The sequence below is a fragment of the Dreissena polymorpha genome, chromosome 7 (assembly GCF_020536995.1).
Source record: "Dreissena polymorpha isolate Duluth1 chromosome 7, UMN_Dpol_1.0, whole genome shotgun sequence".
NCBI lineage: Eukaryota > Metazoa > Mollusca > Bivalvia > Myida > Dreissenidae > Dreissena > Dreissena polymorpha.
Window position 1 is genome coordinate 55,908,074 of NC_068361.1, and position 20,308 is coordinate 55,928,381.

Here is a 20,308-nt window from a genome sequence, read left to right on the forward strand (position 1 = left end):
GATTTTTAGAGTGTCAACGAGGTTTAACTAAAACCATATGAAAAATGCCCTGCCCCAAGGCAGTCATGTTTTCCAACGGAATGGATCTATGTTTTACAAACAACCGAAACAATTTGCAAAAACATCCAAGATATTGTTTGGACACATGGTCTGGCCAAGTTTCATAAAGATTGGACTATCTAGAGTTCTGGAGACGGAGACACATGCCCCCTAAACAGGGCTTGTAACTAGTGATCCAAATTTCAATACGGGTCATTAACTGTCCAAGGCAAATGCACATGTGAAGTATCAAGCCAATCGGTCAATGTGTTGACAAGTTATTGATCGGAAACGATTGTCACACGAATTGTGACAGTGATCTTGATCTTTGACCTAGTGATCCCAATGATACTGACCCATCATTAGAGCTACCGTTTTGACTTAGTTTCATGAAGATTGGCCACAAAACGTCGAGAGTATTAACAAGGTTTTACTATAGTAATATTAGGAAAACTGTCACACCTCCTGACAGTCATGTTTTTCAACCACCTGGAACCATTATCGAACTTGTTCAATATATCATTGGGACACATGTTCTGACCATGTTTCATAAAGATTACACAATAAATGTGGCCTCTGGAGTGTTAAAGAAGTTGTGTTTATGACGCAAAAGAGACAAAAGGCGATCACAAACGCTCACCATGAGCACGTTGTGCTCAGTTGAGCTAATACCAAAACGCCCCGCCAATTTGCGGCCATGTTTTTCACACAACCATAACTATTTTGGTACTCATCCAACATATTTTGACGATGAACAACAGACAAATGGTCATCTTATCATGTTTTTTTTATATTGTGACAGTAATGCTTTTATAATTATGTTTTGTTAAATGAATATTATTGTTGTTTTTGTTATCATTTCTGATTTTGCAGAAGCATGGGCTAAGCATTGTACATGTATTGGAAGTGTCAAGCATCTGGGTCTTAGGACAGCGTATGAGAGTCAGGGCGGGGTGAACAAGCTGCTGTGTAAAACTTTTGCGCCCCCACTACTCCCACCAGCCTACATCCAAGCTGCATTAAACATTCCGGGTAAGAGACAAGCAAGCAACAGGACTCATATTTAACGTATAATCAACTTCATTTGGACAATTTAATAAAGAAATAGATCAGTTTAGGAAACAAAGAGAACAAAAGGAGAACAGTTTAACTTTAATATAAAATAAATACATAAATTATATTCCAGCCTTAAGTTTTTTTATATTAACCTTAAAATAATACTTGATTAAGCAGCATAAATAAAATTACAGTTTAAGGCAACGGGCAAATATGAACTTGTAAATAAACAAGAGATGTGTTTGTCAGAAACACAATGCCCCCTATTGCGCCGCTTTGAAGCCATATATTGGACCTTTGACCTTGAAGGATGACCTTGACCTTTCACCATTTAAAATGTGCAGCTCCATGAGATACAAATGTATGCCAAATATCAAGTTGCTATCTTCAATATTGAAAAAGTTCTGGGCAATGTTATAGTTTTCGGACGGACCGACTGACGTACTGACTGACGGACATTTCAAATGCTATATTCCACCCTACCAGAGGCATAAAAAGTGTCTATATAAGGGCCTTAAATCTGTCACATTTCTATACTGAATTTGTTCTGAATGGTAGCAGTTGAAATCGACTTATATATTTTCTCTTTTAGCTTATTACATAACTTCCCACTTGATATTCAAACATGAAATGTTTATTTACGAAATGTTAAGTTACGGGCAAAGGCCGATATGTGCTTTTCAATAAGAAAATCTGCATCGGCCTGAAATGTAACAAAGATTCGATAGTGAATATCTCCGAGACTATTCACCTTAAAATAAATAAGTTGTACATTTTTATATTACCTTTAAAATGATATGTAAAATGAGAATTATAAAAAAACAAAACAATAATGTTTAAGCCAAAGGAAGATATGCCCTTTTCAATAAGAAAATCTGCATTGTTCTGACATGTTACAAAGAATCGCTTATGAATATCTCTCAGACTATGCACGTTAAAATCATTAAGTTGTCTTTGCCTTGTAAATTTGTATATTGCCTTTAAGCTGATACATACATCAGAAGTATTTATTAACAAGCAATGAAGTTGTATGCAAAGTCTGAAATGTACATTTCAATAAATAAATCCAGGGCCCTCGTTTTGCCTTTTTTTGAGGCTTAAATTTGGCCTTATTCCCCCTTAATATAGTATACTTTTCCCCCAATTTCAGCTAAAAAATTCCCCCATCCAAAAATGTGTTGTTGTTTTTTTTACTTTTATCCATATGTCGCCAGCTGGTATCGTGCTATTAACCTTTTGTTAAATGTACATTTATGTAAATTACATTGAAACATAGCAATTTTAAGTGTTGAATGGTTGGTGAAAAGATCACCACCTTGAAAATAGGTTTTTGTTAAGCCGATATTTCTGATTGGTTATTCCAAATTCAAGATTTGCATACTATAAATAGCCTTAAAACTGTTATTGCAGGGTAGTTCTGGCTACCATAACTTTAAATGTCGCTTATAATGATTTTTGACTGGCCCGACTATAAAGTATGGACCAACCCCATTAGGTAAGTCAACCAAAAATTCCCGAAAAGTTGACAGTTAACAAAGACCGGTTCCTAACAGCTTTTAAATGCAGTTATTGGCCCAAATCAACCACTTGATCGGAAAGATTGATACTTTTCACATTTAACTGATATATTCTTTCACAAAATACTTTCTTAAACACTTGAAAATTTTCTTTTGTAGTCTAACATATCAAGAAAAAACAGCGATGCGACAGACATTTTTTAAATGAGAATTTCCCGCGATTTCACGGTCATATGACAATATTTCTATTTTTAGTAACATACCATGTGGTCAAGTGTTTTCTAATTCAGCATGACATTTCCCGGTATTATAAATTATTCTTGCTTGCTTTGTTAACAAATTGTAGTTTAAATACAAACTCAAAGTAAAAATTATTTAAAATAACCTGATTCACTTTGAAATCAGTCTTTTAATAAACCAGACGTTGGTTGTTAATAAAAAATAATAATAGATTTCAGAAAACAAAAGTAATGTTTACAATTTCAGCAAAAAATGTCAAGGTCGATCCGTAAGTATCCAAATGAAAACTCGTCACGTGACAAAGCGACAATGGCGTCAAAATTGTATATTTCAGGCTGATGAGAGTTATTTTCATCTATTGTAAGATGCATTTAAACATTTGAACCTTAAAATATGCACCCATGCAGTAATTTATATTCATTCACCAATATATGTAGAAATGTATCCAAGAAAATGAACTGTCTTTGATTTATAGCGTGTCATAAATTTGTTACAAATTCATATTCTGAATTGATTGCATTTATGTTACCATATATAATATAACATTTAATTTTGAAAGGGCAAGTCGTTATATATGTGGGGCGAGTCGTTATATAGGTGGGGCGAATCGTTATAAAACATTGGGCGAGTCGTTATGGGGCAAGTCATTAAGGAGGTGAGTTGTAACATTACCTTTCAATACTATATAAACTGTTCGCAAAAGTTTCTTGAACTAATTGCAGGGGAAATTAATTTCTTGTGACACAATGTCAACAGACCATATATGAAGTATGCAACAAAACTTATAAATAAACCATTATGTGTTACTTAGGAACACTATATGAACCATTCATAAAGAGAGGAAATATTTGATGAATTACAATATTGAACTTTTTTGTCGCATTTTTGATCAGCAAAACGATGGTTACTGTGTCCTACTGTCAAAACTTTTTTTACCGTAATGACTGCATCAAGTGAGATATGTATTACGTTATTTCATACAATCAGTTAAACCACGTCTCAAAAAGAACCAAAGACTCAAAAAGAACCTACCATATCCAAAATTATCTTCCACAGTCCCCAAGAAGTTGTTTACTCCTTTAGAAAGATTTCATTTTAAGTGATTCAATTTTATGTATCACTGAAGTATAAACTATTTGTGTTGTGCTAATTTTTCAAAGTAAATATATAAAGCTAATATAACGAATTATTATTTTACATTACCCCACCCACTACTTTTCATTTCAGAAAGTAAAATGCCATCGACTATAAACTCGACTTAGATCAAACAAAAACATCTTAAGGAGCAAATGCTTCATTTAGAAAGATTTCTACCGTAACCAATCATGTCGAAGTGCGTGTGTTTTGTATAAAAATGCTAAATAAAACCCTTGATAACAAACCCTTCAAAGCGAAAGTTGGAAATCGAAGATGATAGGTTACATTCCACAATTTCGTTAGAGTATGGAGGATTTATCCTACTACAGTTTTGTACACTGATATTTGTGTTTAAAGGGCGTACTTAGTGATTTCGTCTCAGTAATAATACATAGAATGTGTCGTTGAGGTGTGAATGATAGGTGAAAACTATTAAGCATTTTCAGCATCTGTAAGTGTAAAAGCTAAACACACAATTTATGTATTTGAAGATTATTTATTCATAATAAGTATACAGTACATGCGTTTTTTAACGAACTTCAAGCGATGTTGTATTGAGTTTTTTTGTATATTTTATGTTTACTTATTCATGATCCATGTGTTTTTTAAATGCATTTGAAGCGATTTATAGTGCGATTTATCTTACATTTTATATTTAATACATTTACAATATTGATAAAAAAAACTGACCCACGGACGTAGAATTGTAATATATGCAAACAAATCACTTACAATACATGCAAAAGTGCACAATATTAAAATTTAACGCACAAATATAACGGTATAAAACAGCATACTATTCACACACATATCTATTACATAATAATTTTATTTTATTTAGGATTTGTCAGAAGACTTCATGCACGGCCGTTAATCACGCGCGCCACCTCTTTTTTGCGATGCATTAATAACTGAGCCAATGCAACTTCCGAGGTGGCGCTCAGGCCCGGATGTTTTGAAATTTCATGGACAACTTTACAGGGTGATTAGGTTTAATATGTTTGTACAACATATTTCGCAGTATTTTAACAAATCGGGCAATGTAGTGCGATTCAGCGAAGATTGAGTCGTCTAAAAATGTTCAGACACGTGCATTCGCAACCCATTTAAAAACGTGAGAACCTTTATTAGCTGTGGCATGGTGGAGTTTAAAAAGCATTCCGATGAGTTTTTCATGTGTGACGAGAAAATATCCACCCAATTAAATCGCCAACGGCATCAAACGATTGCGTACAGCATAAATTAGATGCTGCATGCACAAAAATATTGGCTTCTTGTCGACGTAGTAGATAATTTTGCAGTTTTCCAAAAGAGATGGAGCCAATGCTTAGGAGGTGGCGCTAATGATAGGAGGTGGCGCCAATGCAGGATGTTATCAATTAACAGTCGTATCGCAATGACATTATCACATGACGTAGATTTGATGGATAATGATATTTGTTATATTAAATTTATTTTTCAACGTACATACGAAGGCCCAAATCTTTACAGAACATAAACACAATATGTTATAAATATAATGTAGTTTTTTAAATAAATAAGTGATCAACTCAATTAAGAAGTCACCAACATGAATGAAACATATTGTACGGTGTATACCAACAATTTGTAATGCTCAATCAAACCAATAACTTAATGTTCAATATTATCAAAATAATTCATCGACATCAATATTTGTTTACAGTATGAAAGTTCACGAAATAAGTATAAGATAACACTTCTTCTTGAAACTTTGATTTGTGGCCGTTAATCCAAATGCTGAATTTACTAAAAGACCAAGGTCGACAAATCTTAACTAGGCTCAGTTATGTTGTTTTTCCGAACTATTAACTCCAAAAAATGAAGATAGCTCGGTCTTTTTCCGTTAACATATTTGTATAAATCATGTTAAATGTTGTTATCTTACAAAGACGATCGTTTAAATTCATCAATACATCATTAGAAAACTACTTTTTCTAATTAATACGCACGCGACTCAAATGTGCTGAAGTAGTCAACTTACAAAAATAATGTAAGTTCTGTAAGCGTAATAGAAACCCAAAGACCTATAGATTTCATCGTAATCTATAGGTCTTTGCTTCAAATTAGCTATAAATGTGCATTGGCGCCACCTCCTAATCTGAGCGCCACCTCCTTGGCATTTGCTCCATCTCTTTTTGAAAAATATAAATTTATCTATTAGATCGGCTAGAAGCCGACGTTTTTGTGCACGCACTAACTTGTACAGGTTTAAAGCAATCGTTTTATGTAATGAGCGATTTAATTGGCAGGGAATTTGCTCGTCACACAGGCAAAAGACATCGATTTGCATTTACGAATTCTACCATGCCACAACTTATAATGGTCCTCACTTTTTGAAATGGGCTGTGATTGAATGTTTCTGTACATTTTTAGATGAATTTATAATCGCTGAATCGCACTACATTGGCCGATTTGTTAAAATACTGCGAAATGTCTTGAAAATCATATTAAACCTCATCACCCTGTTAACTTATGCGTTAAATTTCAAAACATCCGGGCCTGAGCGCCACCTCTGAAGTTGCATTGGCTCATTTATTAATGCATCTCAAAAAAGAGGTGGCGCGCGTGATTAACGGCCGTGTTCATGGTCGTCATCGAGGATAGGGTCGTGCGTATTCTGGTCCAAGTCCTGCAATGTGGCTATATGTCCGCAGTAATTGTGGTTGTTATCTCGTCGTCCTAATACTTTTCGATATTTCAATAATATTGACCATTGGAACACTACTTCGCAAAAAATCACGATTAACATATGTGAACACATGTATATTTCTTTGATAGTAACATAAGATTGTAGAGTAGGTATTGTTAGACCGCTGCAAGCTTGTGAATACAATTTACACTTAATGTATTCATTGTTTTCGGTTTTTTTGTTAACTTTAAAAGTACAGAATGAGGATGTTCATAACGAGTGCAAAAACTATTGTTTGTACAATATTGTATTCTGGACATTAAGGGTGCAAGTAATTATACCAAACAATGAAAACTATCCCAAGTAAAATATGTCTCAAATATTAAATCGCTGTTTAAAATTCATGTGCTTAAATGCCTATTGTTAACAATAGCCCATTATTTACTTTGTCATCTTATTGATTCAACTAATTATCATGGTGGTGTCGTGTAGTGTTTATGACTAAGTAAGAATAATAACATTTTAACAGTGAAAGACCCACTTATCATCTGAAAAAATGATGTTGTTGGTAGAGGAGTTTTATAATCGTCATGACTTGTGCGATTTCTCAAGAACACCTAAAATAATGAAGCTCTGTGGCTGTTGTGTCTGACATTTATCATAGCAAGCTGATACTAATTGCCAGTGCAGCTGCAAGACCTACTGATTGACTGAACTTGATTTTGGTGGTGGTGGTTGTGTCTTATATTTGGCATGACCAGCTGATAATTATTCCCACGAGAAGGTGGTATTTTCTAATACTTTGAATGACCAGCTGATACTATTTTCCAATGAACAGTGCGAGACCAAGTATTTGTCTGAAATAAAAATGTTTGTGGTTACTGTGTTATATATTTTGCAAGATCATTATATAAGACAAATTATTTATCTTATATAATGATGGTGGTGATGATGGTGTATTTTATTTGGCAAGGCCAGTTGATACTTATTGCCGATAAGAAGTACAAGACTATTTTGTCTTAAATAATTGTGTTTGTGGTGGTAGTGTCTTATAGGTGGCATGACCAATGGATACAAGGTGCCCGGGAGTAGTGCAAGTAGAAGTATATATCTGAAATAATGATGTTGGTGTTTTTTGCGTCTTACATTTGGCATGACTACCTGATAATTATTGCCCGTGAAAAGTGCAAGACCAATTTCATGTCCGAAATAATGATGTTGGTGGTGGCTCTCTCTTATGTTTGACGTGACCAGCTGATACTTATTGCCCACGAGAAGTGCAATACTAATTATGTGTTTGAAATAAGGATGGTGGTTATTGTCTCTTGTATTTGGCATGTCCAGCTGATACGTATTGTCAATGAGAAGTCCAGTCTTCCCAGAACGAGGCTCATATGACCTTAAGACATTTATTTGTTCTTGTTCTCTAAACATTAAACGTAATGCTTAAACGAAAGCCTGTGTATTGTGACAATTTTACTGTCAGTGCTTGTAAACGTATTCAAAGGGGTAAGCATGGAATATTTGAAGATTTTTGTTTTCAATTTTATTGTTGTTATGTTATATGTATGTACATGTGTAAACAATACGTATACACAAATAATATACACAGTACTCATATATTGTACGCATACTGGTGGATGTTAATGAGCAATGTTGACATATAAAATTGTCAATAGCAATATAAGTAAGTAAGTAAGTAAGTAAATAGTTTATTATAGTGACATGTGCATTTCGTATGGTATAAACAATAATATATACATATAAAAAAAGCACCCGGCCCATTGGACCTATAAGTCACCTTAGCTGTTAAGCTCAATCTACACGTAAAGCATATATATACAGTTCTATGTCATTACAAGTGATGTACGAGTGGGACTGAGAAAACAGATAGCATATATACAGCAATTATATACAGCTTCAAGTGGTCCCGATTATGTCGTCAATGTTTAAAATATTATAGTTATTCATAGCAAAAGCAGCATAAAACAATTGGGTATACTGTAATATCAGAAAGCTAATATACTTTTATCAATAAGAGTTACAGCACTGATACAGATTCAAATTTACAGTGGATACATTACGGACTGCCTGAGCAAATATGCTTTAACAATGAACTTTGCAGTCTTCCTTGGGTATACATTTAATATATGACAAAACCTTTGTTCTGGGTTAAGATGGATAAAGTCGTGATTTATGAGAATATCACCAAACACGTCGTTCCTGATATTGTTATATAAATCACATACAAGTAGGAAATGTTTCTCATCTTCTACGGTCGTTAGATCACAAAACCTACATGTTCGATTATCAACTGGTTCACCAGCGTATCTTCCTGTCTCTATTCTCAGTGGTAATATTCCCGATCTAAACTGACATAGTAATGAGCGTTCATGTTTTGAGAGGTTCATCCTCACATAGTCTTCACACTTAAATTCCGATTTGAATGTTGCGTATGTTCTCAGTTTTGGCATGTTCAACACGTCTTGTGACCATTTGACTATATAATGTTGGGTCATCAAAGATTTTGCTGCATCCAGATCGATACATGATTTAGCGTGAAACCGATCGATAATCCCTAACGTTGATAGTATCTGCTTAACGTCGCTTGACCAATTATTCACACATTTGGTATAATCAAAATTAAACACTTTTTTGGTGAGTCTATTGTCATCCATTTTAATTAGCCTATTCCAGAACCTGAGGACACATACCCATCTTCCATACAAGGTTGGTTTCCAGCCAGAGTCTCCATAAAGTGCCGGTAGTGGGGTAAATCTATGCACGCCCATGAAATATCTTAATGCTCGGTTGTGTACATTGTCAAGTGATTGATATGTCTTAGAGCCCCACACCGAAGCACTATATTCAAGAATTGGTGTAATGCATGCGGTGTATAGTTTTTAAACGATTGGAACCGGAAGTGTTTCATGTTATGAATCTTGCTAATTAAGCTTCCAAGCGCCCGACCTGCACCCTTTGCCAACGCCTCGCAGTTCGCACTGAAGTCGTTTCGTTGATCGAAAATCACTCCAAGGTATCGGTACTGCGCTACTGTTTCCAGGATGTTTTCACCAACTCGGAATTCCTTATCCGTCCGCGATGTTCTGCCCCGCCGGAAGTGAACGGTTTTCGACTTATTGGTGTTAATTATCACGCGCCAACGTTTGCACCAGTCGTGGAGGGTATTAAGCATGATTTGTAACTTTTCCTCGTTGTTTGAAACTAGCACAATATCGTCCGCATACATAAGAATGGACACGTTTGCCTCTCCCACTGAAATACCTAGGTCAAGGTCATTGATTTCTTTCACAAGGTCATTAGCAAAGATAGCGAACAAAGTCGGCGATAAACAACACCCCTGTTTGACCCCTGAATCGCAGCTGAACCAGTCTGTTAATTTATTATTTATACGTATACACGATGTGGCACTTGTGTATATATTTCGTATGGAGTTATAGACCTTTCCATCAATTCTATGTAGCAGCAATTTGTAGAGCAGCATATCGCGGTCTATAAAATCGAAGCATTTTTTTAAATCAATAAAAGAAGCAAATACCGAGTTATTGTTCCTTATAATGCTGTTCAAAGTGTAAATGTGGTCTTCGCAAGATCTCCCAGCCCGGAATCCATTCTGCTCGTCCGCTAATATACCATCGTTATCCAGATATGTTGTAATTCTTTTGTTCAAGAAAGCACTATAAAGTTTGCTTGTGCATGTCAGTAAGCTTACTCCTCGGTAGTTAAGCGGCACACGTCTATCAGAGTTGTGGTCCTTGAGTATAGGACAAATAATGGCTTTTCTCCAGCAGGACGGAATTAAACTGCTATCAAATATCAATTGAAATAAGTGTTGCAATGTAACTATGACCGCCGGGAATTTAAGCACTTCATATGGTATGTTATCATGACCACACGCCGAACCAGACCGTGCGTGCATAATAATAGTCGTTAATTCTTCAATACTTATGTTACGGTTCATTTGTTCATTGGACACATATAGGGGGTCCTGCATGTTCATTTCCAATAGATGTTTATGAAGTTTCGCTCGGTCATAATGTTCCTCATTAAAATCGCCGTTGTTATCCCCGTTGTACAAATTACTAAAGTCCAATCTCCATCTCTCAAACACTGTTCGCTCATTTCTTATTATGTTACCATTGTCCACTATTTCTATTGGTATGGAATTGTCTTTTCTAGGCCCAAGATTTTGTATTTTTCGCCAAAACTCCGTAGGATTGTTACATGACATATCCTCTATTTCGAATGCTTGTGCCGCTCTATATACGCGTTCTGATTGTCGTAATTGTTTGTCGAACCTGTTTCTGGCATTAACATAATCTAACCGAAGTATCGATTTCTGTTGATTATTTCCCTTGTACTTCACAAACGAGCGTTCTTTGATGCGCAAAACGTCCCATAATTGCTGTAACTCGTCACACCAGTATGGCTTTGACACTTTTCGCCGTTTATTAGTCTTTTTACTGGCATTATAGGTTGGAATATGAGCCTTCATTTCGTCTGTGATGGCGTTACACAAAGTGCTATATATCGAGTCTATATCTTCCTGGTTTTCTCGTGCACTTTCGATCTGTGAGATGATGGAAATAATAGCTGTTGCCACCCTTTCATTTTGCATAAAGTCTGGTGGTATGCAACGCAGTTTAAATCGCACATTATCGGTTGGAGTAGGATTACTATTGTCATTGCTATTCGTATTATAATCCCTACATTGAAACTCGGTCACGAGCGCAGAATGATCGGGTAATCTTGCTCGTTGACCTAATAATCCAAGTAGGTCATTGTCACTCGCAATCTCTTGTGCCGTTAATACCTTAAAGTCACTACATTTCGACAGTGTCTCGTGTGGAACGCATATGTAGTCCACCACCGCCCGGCCTTTGTTTGATATTGAAGTGTAATTATCATAATTGTAACGGCCATTTAGAACACAACACTTTGAGTCGTTCAAAAAGTCTATCAGCTCTTGACCATGGCGATTACCTGTATTGTCAAGTGTTCTGCGCGCGGGAATAGTATCGCATTGATATATAGTATCTGATAACGTTCCAATTCTTGCATTAAAGTCCGCGCCGATAAACAGGTCATCGCAATCATTGTGTGTATATAGCTGCGTTAGGAGATGTGCGAAGAAAGATTGGGCGTCTCGACCTCGTGTTGAATTTTCTGGCGGCAAGTAACAGGAATAAACTATGAAGTCCGACCCTGTATAACTATGCTCAAAACGTAAGCCATGTATTCCCTCAAAAGATTTATCCACAATTGTTATATTATACTGATCACTGAGTCCATTTCTCACTAAAATGCCTACTCCTCCAGACGCCTTTGGAGCGTCCCGGTGAATATTTGTTCGATTAAAACCGAACCACGAATAACCGTCTATATTTACACAATCATCGGTTTTCAAATGTGTTTCACACAACGTAATTATATCCGCATCTAGCGCATTAATAATTCCAGTTCGAAGCTTGTGATTTTCACGTGTCCAACCGCATACGTTAATATGCGCTATCCGCATAATTCCAAAGGGTCGGGATGACTCCTAGTTCACATTACCTCGGTTGTCATGTTGTTGACGCGGTTGAATTCTGCCATTAGCATCAACCCGGAAGTTCTTTCCGTCGGGCATCTGGCGCAGTAAAGCACGTGCGTTCATTTCAATCAGTCTTTCCGCGTGCGATTTACAACTTTTTACATATACGTCACTATATTGCTGTAAGTCTTTTAAACACATCTTGCTTCTGAGAACTTTGATTTTTTATTGAACATTACGGAAGGTTATATGTATATAATATGCTCGTTAAAAAATCTTCATGAAATGCCCGGAGATTGCAAAATATTCAATTTAACGAACTAGGTGTTACGGTATCTAGTCACTTCGGCATTTGGTTACTTCGGCATCGTAAAAAAGTGCCACTGCGGCACTCGGGTGTGACCAGTTCGGCATTCACAGTTAGTCAATTCGGCACTGGTATATTATAATATATTTAATTAGTGTTCAATCAGTTTGCAAAGTATTCACACAAATCACGTTACCAATTAAAGTAGGTGTGATGTATTTTTCCTCAGTTGTCCAGATCAAAGCTTATAATAGCAGTTCATTAAAAGTCCAGTTAATTGATACATACAAGAGTTTGGTATAATAAGATATTAGCACTTCGAAAAATTGCGTGTTTTTTTGTATTTACTAGATTTTATATGTGATGGAATTCTTTTTATTTGCGTTCTATTTAATAATGTACTTTTGTTTGGGTTTATTTTTTTGTTATACCATAAAATTGTTTTACAATTACTTTTCATTCTAACTTATTTGTGACTAGATGTGATTTTAGATATAAATATATGATTATTGTTTTTGCTATATCGAGTATTTATGACTCACTAGTGTTTGCATTTAAAAAGTAAAGACCCATCATATTGTTCTAGTATTTTATGTTAATAATTCGTAAATGAAGCTTCTCCTAGATTTCCAAGATGAAAATAATATTCCTCTATACGTAATTTGTGTTATTTTTTATGCATCATATGCATTATGCATCGAAAATGCTTCATTGATTTGATAAAAATTGTGAACTGTTTATCTGTATGTAAAATCGTTAACATTCTTAAAAGTGTGTTTTACTTCATTGTCTGTCCTTTTGAAATATATCTGTTGGTAAAAATATTGCAATGTTCAAGCCCATTGTTATCTATGTTTGCCATGTATATTTTTTAAGTATAAGCTTTGAGTGAGTACATCGTATTGGCGCAATGCAAAGCGGAAACCAATCACATCCACGTTCAATTGTCGCCAAATTCTCACTATTTGAGGACAGAGAAACCGTGAGAAAATGTAGCCGGAACCTTAGGGGAACCAATTACTATGTGAGTGAACAGTTTCCAAAGGACGTTGCCGACAGACGCAGAAGCTTGATGCCTGCCTTTCGGAAAGCACGCGCTGATGGCAAGAGGGTTTGGCTCAGCTATGACACACAGTACATAGACGGTGTTCGGTGCGGTCTGACAGGGCAACAACCAACAACAGCAACAGCGGTAGCAGCAAGTAGGGACTTCCGGAGGCTGAATTAAAATTTCTCTTTGGAACGTTCAAGAACTTACAAATACTAAACTTAGTGATGATGACTTTGTAAGTGATATTCGTAAATTTGATATTATTTTATTGTTTGAAACATGGGCAAATAACTCTTCTTGTTAGGACATTGTTGGCTATAAATGTTACCTTTTAACAGGAAATTTCATAAAAAAAATCTAAACGATGTAGTGGCGGAATAGCAATTTACGTTAAGCAATCCATGGCGATGGAAATTTCTATTGTTAAAAGTTATCACGATGCCATTGTGTGGCTTAAATTAGATAAGGTATTTTTTAATCTTACCAAATGATATTAATCAACTTCAAACAAATGGCAAAGTTTGTTTAGCGGGCGATTGGAACGCTCGAGTAGGAAATAAGCGAGATTTTTATTGTTTGTGACCGCACAATTAATCCCTTAAATGACCCGTCTTACGCAAGTGACTCTCAACTTCCACGGAATTCAATGGATTCGCAAACTAATTGTTTTGACAAGAAGCTTCTTGACATGTGCATATCGCTCTTATTGAGGATAGCTAACGGTAGATTAAACAATGATAGTTTAGAAGCTTTTACGTTCATGAATTCACGTGGTTCTAGTGTCATTGACTACTTGTTACTACGTGAAGAAAACGTTAATCTTATAACACGTTTTAATGTTGACGCTTACTCAGTATGGTCAGATCATTGTCAACTACTATTTAAAGTAACATTACTACTCAAAATCAACGAACATTTCGTACAAGTGTTCGTAAAATAGACTTAACCAATTAAAAATCAGTGTTCCTTATGGCAATTGCCGAAATTTCAACGCCAGATTTGTTCTGGTAAAAAAGATGTTTGTAGATACAAAATGCTCGTGTTTATTAATGTTTTGCTTATCTATTCATACGACTCATGAACACTAAAATGGTGTTCGTGTGTCGTATGAATAGATATATTCGCGGGAATTAATTGTGGCCATAGATAAATAAAAACGAGCATTTTGTATCGACAAAAATCTATGTAATCTTTCCACATCAAGCGTTGAAATGTTGGTTATTGCTATAAGGAAGACTGATTGTTAAGGTGTAAACTTTATTTTACGAAATGCTTAACGAAATTTTCGTTGATTTTGAGCGTTATAGAGACTTTGAAAAGTGTAATACTGTAACATCGAGAAGTGTTAATGAATCTAGTACAACACGAATTATCTGGTTGGATCAGAATCGTGAAGAATTTCGACAAAGATTAATCTCAAATTTACATAAGTTAAACAGTTTTATCGATGGTATCGATTTTACTAACGTTGACAGCATTGATTATTGCGTGGCGAGATTCTCAAAAGTACTCAGTGAATCTGGTGAGGCTTTATTTGCGAAGACTGTTAAAAGTTGGCAATCTTCTTAAAAAAATACGTCCTTTAAAAGAGTAGACTGGTTTGACAACGAGTGTCGCCTAGCAAAATCCGCATATTTCAAAGCTCTAGCTGAATACAATAAAAGTAGATCAGATAGCAATAGACTGATAATGATAAATAAGAAAACAACATACAAACGTACTGTTAAATTGAAGGGTCAACAATATAAAAACAAAAGATTAAAAGAAATCGTAAGTCTTAGACACTCGAAGCCTAGATATTTTTGGAAGCTTTTAAGCAAAAATAAAAACAGCATTAGTGATTCATTGTCCGTTGATGATTTTTATGAGTATTTTTCCTCTCTCCAGAATGATTTAAAAAGCGTAAATAATACCCAAGCGTATCAATTTTGCCATGTGTATACTTTTAACACTGACAACGGCTGATTTGAAGAGCTAGATTGTCCAATTACTATAGAAGAAGTAGAGAAGGCAGTTCATCGGCTCAAACGCAATAAATCGTATGGCGTTGACTATTTGATAAACGAATATTTCATCGAACGTTTTGATATACTATCACAACATCTGTTAAAGATATTTAATGCTATATTGAATTCAGGTCATTTCCCTATAGATTGGTCCAAAGGTTTCATTGTGCCTGTTTTTACGAAGAATGACCCGGACGACGTGCGTAATTATAGGGGCATAACTCTGGTGAGCTGTCTGTCTTACGAGCATGCTTAATAGTCGACTAAATAATTGGATTGAAATCCCAAAAGAATTGTAAGTACAAATATGAGATATTTAGGAAAATAAATCTCATTCAAGGGAGTGCAGTGTCCAAGAACGAAAACGATTGCGCCACAACCATTAACTATTATCCTGCGGATAAATGACAAGAAATAAAAATCACACAATTGCGGTGATGTAGATTAACTTAAATGGATGCTTATTTATTTTATGCTTTCCGGTGATTTATAAAGAAATACAAGTGAAATAAACTGGTATTTCACTGTTTAAAACAGAGGGAAAAAAACAGTGAAAATATCGATAATTTTCGCTGTTTTTCTGGGAAAATTGATATTCCACCGAATCCAACAAATATCCTCTATATATCCATCCTCTTCAAGAGCATCGTCAAAACAGTACTTTCAGTACTTTGCTTTACTCGGCATCGTAACTTGATGATTTTTGGTCTGTTTTTATACTTAAAATAACATTACTACTCAAAATCAACGACAATTTCGTACAATATTTCTTTAAAAAAACTTTACCAATTAAAAATCAGTGTTTATTATGGCAATTTTCGAAATTTCAACGCCAGATGTGGTCTAGTAAAATAGATACAAATGCTCGTTGTTTTTCCATTTTAATATTCCGCAACGACATCTAGTCATACGACAAACGAACACTTACAGGTAATTCTCGCGTGAATCGGTGCTTTACGCTGAGCACGTAAAAGAACCAAGGTATCTATTCGTAAAGAGCTAGGGTATCGCACCCGGATTCCTTGTATCCCAATACTGTCTCTTCTGCTTGCTGTCTCTTCAGCATTCTATGAATGTATATGAAGCACTAATGCGCTTTTAGGCGTAGCTGTTTTACTCAGTTTTCATCTTAGTGACTTTTACATAACGCCAACAGATACGCATGAATATTTTCGAATATTTAATAAGCTGATTCGAGATACAACCTCAGAATTTTTGCTACATCACTGCGTATGTGCTCAATTCAAAGGATGTAGCACTGTTCAGTGTAAGGAATTCCGGACTACTCTCTGCATGCTCAAACGACACAAATTGTGGCCCTGTTACAATAACGCGTTACAATCCATCTCGCAGAATTTAATTTTCGCCTCCAAGATGAGAAAACAACCATAAGCGAAATAGTATAGTGTCACGATAAGAGAAAATCGTGTAATTATCATACCACAATGTTTGCCGTACTTGGTCAACACGTCTGGAAATCATTCCTTAATGTGTGGATAGGCTGCCATTATTAACAAGTTTGCTATTTTAAATTCAATTTTGTATCAAAAAAACAAACAAAAACGCATTGTTCTTAAATGTGGCATTTTCAATTCGCAATGAGATTTGTAATGACCCTCGTCATGCGAAAATGGGTCTTATTCCATATGCGCCCATCATATAAATAGCCGACTCAGCTATCTCTCCTTCTGGTAAGGAGAAACATAACATATTGAGTGATTTTTATAGCGAACAGCATCGCCTATGGCCTGACTGCGCAAAAACAGATGTTGGGTATAACAAACGCTTGCCGAAACGCATAACACCGATTTTCGCATGACGGCGTTATTGACGTGTGATTTAAATGTGTCGAAAGAAAACTTCGTTTAAATCAAATATCAACATACGATATATTTCGATAGTGAAGAAAGATACTCATAATTAGGCATATGAGGGCACATATGAAGTGCTCTCCCGTAGTATATTTTTATCTACTCACACTAATGTTTGGTTTGACAATGCTAACACACATTTCATGCGGTGAATATGCAAGTTACAAGTGAAAAACACAACACCATAGTTTAACTTTTGTTTGATTGTATTTATTTATTTAGACAAGTAAATTGCTAACTTTATTTCAAAGTCAGCGTATACGCCGACTACATTTTTAAAAGATTATTGTTATAAATTTATTTAGTATAATATATTTAGTTGTTTTCGGTTTTAGCGATTATAAAGCATTTACGAGGTTGCCTTTAGTTTGCCTGTAGTAATTGATAAACTCATGTGAATATAAACAAGCTAAACCTTCTACAAACCTTCTACTATTGCGTTGCTAGCACCCGTAAATACAAAAGATCGCCGTTATCTGTTGCGAACCAAAGAACGTTTTCCAGCATGAACGAGGTTACAAAACAGGTCATTCGTATCATTATTATAAAGTGTTTGTTATATTCGGGTTAAGCGATTATGAAACATTTTTTTTGTCTATCGTATCGCTGAAGTTATTGTTGAACTTATGTTCAACGTTTTATAAATTGAGAATATAAATAAGCGTTAACTTTTTTCCGAATCTATAAATAGCCTCAATTTACGACCTGTACTGCGTCATTGAGGTGTATGTGAGAGCGTAACCTATTGCGTTGTTATCGCCCGTGGACTATCCTTTGTTTATCGACAGGCGCATCTATAAATAGCCTCATATTATGAATGGCAAAAATACTACGTCATGAAGACGCTGAAGAAAGTGGAATATTTTATTCATTCATAAACAATCTCCTCCGCGACACGTACAATACGATCATTGTTTATTGATTCTTTTTTTATAAAAGCACCGCTCGAACCTATTGCATTTAACACGATATTAATATCATGTTTTCATTCATGAATGAATATAATTGGAAAACTCAAACCTCTTGCATTAATTATACAACTCTTCCTTGCGCGGATACGCGTAATAAGCGGGTATTCGGCTTCTAATAGCCTAGCCGTATCGACCTGAATTTTAGACTAACCACCTTAGACGGTCGCTTAGCGACCATCTAAAAATTATAAAAATTTATAAACACATATACATATATACAGGACAGAGCTAGTATACATAACTTAATATTATCGTACTTAATCCCGTGAGTAAGACATTATTATGGAATAAATCTAGTCATTTACAAATTATATAATAGTATCGTATCACATATCATAGCTGTTTACTAAACAGAATGTTTACAGTCATTTATCACTGACCCATCAGCAATGTTTTCCAGAAGTTTATCTGTTACACCCTTTTTAATAAAATGTTTATTTGCACTTTGCACAGACCGATTCATCAACATTTACACCTGCACACCGGTAGTGTATCCACACATCACACCTGTCACAATTTGTTTTTGGGGGCATAACAATACTCTACACAGTCAACTTGCATGAACGTCAAGATCTTATAATACAACATATACTTTTATCGGAAAAGCGCAGAAAAAAGATGCTTCTACGGAAGTAGTATACATCTGTGTGATTGATCAATTACATGTCAACTTATAAGATTAAACTATCATGTACGTATCGATACAAGCAGACAAAGTTATTTTCTATTTCACATTTAAAACATATAAGACAAACTTACCTTAAAGCTCTTTTGTAAACAAAATATTTAAAACGTAAAACGTTTGTGGTTTAATCGTTAGTGTGCAGTTTTCGTGTAGTTGTAACTTTTCTAAGACATTTTAAACTTGGAAGGGTGATTCACTAATGGATAAGTCATGTCTGTGCTTATCAAAGAAAGTCTATACGCTAGCACCAACTGTTTCAAAAGGAGGATGTTGTTAAATGTTTCAATTGGGCCTAGTTGAAGTTGAAGCTACAATATGTATACCTTCCCGTGTAAACATTCGTTTCAATTTTGTTTCTAAATGATGTCTGAATAATATATTTATTTGACAGAACATACATTTTCAAACGTCTGTGTTGTTGTTAGAAATTGTGTTTTTATTGATTATGGACTATGCTTTGAAAACAATGTACATGATCGGTCTTAACGTGGTTACAAAGATGCCTCAAGCAAACAATTCTTCACGACCATTGTTTAGAACAAAAAACACCAATAACATAAATCGAACTTGTTTCAGACTAACTTTGATTAACATTATAAAAACAAATAATGATGAAAACAACAACTAATAGACTCAATGCACACACAACATAATATTAAACTGAAACCAGCAAATGTCCGGAAACAATATCCATGTTGTGCATTATATTAATGGTCTTGATTCATGCCAATGTCTTAATGTCTTAATGTTATTGCCTGCGCAATTCTGTTCGTATGAGAATTGTTAGTGTGATGTATATTTACCTCTTTATTCAGCATACACTGATTATTACAGTATGATCAAATATTGTCAATAGAGTCACTTACTATCACAAGGTATCTTAAATCTCAAATGGCAGACACATGACAGGCCATTTAACTCAATGAATGGTAAATCCATATCTTCTTTCGGTTGTAGTTATGAGCAGTCCTTTCATTGTTTTATTTAACGCCAAAAAATAGATCAGTTCTGGTCGAGACTGCAATAAATGAGACAGATTGCGGTGGTCGAAAACTTGTTTATGGCTTAGGCCTTTGACATCCAAAATTAATGACATTGATTAAGGTATTACATTCAAGAATAATAAATTATGCAATACTGTTTCATCGACATTCCATGTATTCGGACTATTCATTTAAATAGACATGTTCAATAATACCAGTGATGAAAAAGCACCAATATTCC

General features: G+C 35.1%; 1 protein-coding gene across 1 annotated transcript in view; it reads left to right on the forward strand.

The window, feature by feature from the left end:
- The window catches only part of LOC127839720 (uncharacterized), a 121,052-nt gene that overhangs the window by 58,031 nt on the left and 42,713 nt on the right, over positions 1–20,308 (forward strand). The window lies entirely within an intron of this gene.